Source organism: Physeter macrocephalus, chromosome 14 (genome assembly GCF_002837175.3).
Source record: "Physeter macrocephalus isolate SW-GA chromosome 14, ASM283717v5, whole genome shotgun sequence".
Classification (NCBI taxonomy): Eukaryota; Metazoa; Chordata; class Mammalia; order Artiodactyla; family Physeteridae; genus Physeter; species Physeter macrocephalus.
The window spans coordinates 87,550,791-87,554,391 of NC_041227.1; positions in this window are offsets into that span (position 1 = coordinate 87,550,791).

The following is a 3,601-nucleotide window of genomic DNA, read 5'->3' on the forward strand; positions in this document are numbered from 1 at the left end:
CTCATTTATTTCCAAAATTATTTATTCTCAAACACAGTTCTCACCTATTATTTTTTTAACATTATATATGGCTTTGTGGAACATTCAATATTTGTACCTCCCTCACCACCCAGCATCCCCTTTTCCCCACCTCCAGCTCCACCACACACACACACACACAATTATCTTTTACTGGACTTAATTTTATTAAATCTCTCTAGATTGTTACAAATTACTAAGGAAACCACTCATTGAGGTTTTACCCCTTCAGACAGGGCACACTCACGCACCCTCTCCACAGGCGGTTGCTGAGCAGCTACTATGCGCCGGGCACTGCTCTCAGCACTACGGGAATAGCAGTGAACAGAGCATAGTTCCCTCCCTCTGGGAACTTATATTCTGCGAGGAAAGAAAGGCAGTCAACAAATAAGAAGCTGTGTCTACTATATTTAAAATAGATAATCAACAAGAACCTACTGTATAGCACAGGGAACTCGGCTCAGTATTCTGTAATAACCTAAATGGGAAAAGAATTTGAAAAAGAATGGATACTTGTATGGGTATAAATGAATCACTTCCCCGTACACCTGTAACTAACACATCGTTGTTAATCAGCTATACTCCAATAAAAAATAAAAATTTTTTTAAAAGATCTACAAAAAAATTAAGAAGCTGTGTAATGTGTCAGATAAGTGCTCATGAGAAATAAAAAAAAGTAAGAGGGAGGCAGTTAGTACTTTGTAGAGAGGAGTCAAGCAAGGCCTCTCTAATAAAAAGACATTTGAGCTGAGACCTGAAGGAAGCAAGAGTATTCCACGCAGAGGGAACAAAAGAAAATGCAAAGGCCCTGAGGCAGGGGCAGTTTGGCACGTCCCAGGGATAGGAAGGAGGCCAGCAGGGCTAGAGGAGAATGAGCAAGATAGTTACGGCATAAGAGAGGAACCTGGGACCCCAGGGATCATGTAGGGCTTCAGGGCCACCTGAGGACTTTTTTCTTCACTCAGAGTGAGATGGGAAATCTTTGGACTGTTTTGAGCAGAGGAGCGATATTAACACACATTTTAAAAGAAATCACTCTGGGGACTTCCCCAGTGGCACAGTGGTTAAGAATCCGCCCCCCAATGCAGGGGACACGGGTTCGAGCCCTGGTCCGGGAAGATCCCACATGCCGCGGAGCAACTAAGCCCGTGTGCCACAACTACTGAGCCTGTGCTCTAGAGCCCGCAAGCCACAACTACTGAGCCCGCACGCTGCAACTACTGAAGCCCGCGCACCTAGAGCCCGTGCTCTGCAACAAGAGAAGCCACCGCCATGAGAAGCCTCTGCACCGCAACGAAGAGTAGCCCCCGCTCGCCGCAACTAGAGAAGGCCCGCATGCAGCAACGAAGACCCAATGCAGCCAAAATGAATAAATAAATAAGTCTTTAAGAAAAAACAAAAGAATCACTCTGCTGCATTGAGAATACACTGAAGGGGGCAGAGGTAGAAACTGTGAGACCAGTTAGGAGCCTACTGCAAAATAAAAGATAAGAAATGACAGTGGCTTAGACCAGAGAGGCAGGCAGGCACTGGGAGATGACGAGAGGCAGATGGACTCTAGATGTACCAGGAAGGCAGCGCACATAGGGCTTCCTGACAGGTTGGATGGATGCGTGGGTGAGAGAGACAGACAGAGAAAGGACTTATGAAAGGAGGAAGCATAAGGCCAGAAAGATTTAGCGCAGCATAAACATGAGGAGTCTGGTATCTAGAAAGAGAGGAAGCAGTAAAACAAAAATGCAATCTAGACAAAAACTGTACTCCTGTCACTTCCACCTTCCACCATCCACACTCCCCTGCCTCCCAAACCATATCAGCCTCATTCCCTTACAGTATAAACTGCACAGGCCTCAATCGCAAAAACGTCTAAAATTAATAACAGTTTAAAACAAAAAAATTCAAAATACTCTCCTAAATTAAATTTTGGATCAAAGAGGAAACCAAAAGTAGAATCACAAAAACTTCTGGAAGTAAACATAAGAGTAAATTTTTGTGACTTTGGTTTACACAAAGATTTCTTAGATACCAACACCAAAAGCACAAGCCATGAGAGAAAAAATTGATAAACTGGATTTCATCAAAATTCAGTTTCTGCACTTTGAAAAACACTGTTAAAGAGAATGAAAGGACAAGCCACTGACTGAGAAAAAGTATTTGCAAGTTATACCTCTGATAAAGGACTTGTGTCCAGAATACATATAGAAATCTATATCAAATCACAAAATATTTTATATTGGAGTATAGACGATTAACAATCACAAAATATTTTATATTGGAGTACAGTCGATTAACAATCACAAAATATTTTATATTGGAGTATAGTTGATTAACAATTTTTAAAGAGCCAAAAGATTTAAACAAACATTTCACCAAAGAAGATATACACAGAGCACATGAAAAATGCTCATCATGAAACATTAGGAGACTAATAATTAAAACATAATGAGATATCACAACACACACCTATTACAATGACTAAAAGTCCAAGTGTTGGCCAAGAGGTGGAGGAACTGGAGCTCTCACACCTGCTAGTGGTCATGTAAAACAGCATAACCATTTTTGGAAAATAGTTTGGCAGCCTCTTAAAAAGTTAAGAAATTACCCATTTGTTCCAGTCGTTCCACTTCTAGGTATTTACTCAAGAGAAATGAAAACATATGTCCACACAAAAACTTTGAACACAAATATTCACAGCATATTTATCTGTAACAGCCCCAAACTGAAAACAACCCAAACGGCCATTAACAGGTGAATGGATAAACACATTGTGGTAAATCCATATAATGTAATACTACAAAAAGATAAAAATAAACTATTGGGCTTCCCTGGTGGCACAGTGGTTAAGAATCCGCCTGCCAATGCAGGGGACACAGGTTCGAGCCCTGGTCCAGGAAGATCCCACCTGCCGCGGAGCAACTAAGCCCGTGCACCACAACTACTGAGCCTGCGCTCTAGAGCCTGCGAGCCACAACTACTGAAGCCCGCGCACCTAGAGCCCCTGCTCCGCAACAAGAGAAGCCACCACAATGAGAAGCCCGCGCGCCGCAACAAAGAGTAGCCCCCGCTCGCCACAACCAGAGAAAAGCCCACCCGCAGCAATGAAGACCCAACGCAGCCAGAAACAATAAATAAAATAATAAAATAAATAAATTTTTTTAATGATAAAAATAAACTATTAACACACAAAAAAATGGATGGATCTCAAAATAATAATGCTGATTGAAAGTAGTCAGACCAAAAAAGTGTAGACTCTATTATTCCATTTATATGAAATTCTAGAAAAAAAATGAATCTACAGTGACTGAAAGCTGACCAGTGGTTGCCTAGGGATAGAGAGGCAGGATTTATGGGAGGCACAGAAGGACAGTAGGATGTATTACAAAGGACCAGGAGGAAACTTTGGGGGTGATGGACATGTTCGTTATCTTGATTCAGATGATGGTGTCACAGTGTATACATATGTCAAGACTCTTTAAATATGTACAGTTAGGGCTTCCCTGGTGGCGCAGCGGTTGCGCGTCCGCCTGCCGATGCAGGGGAACCGGGTTCGCGCCCCGGTCTGGGAGGATCCCACGTGCCGCGG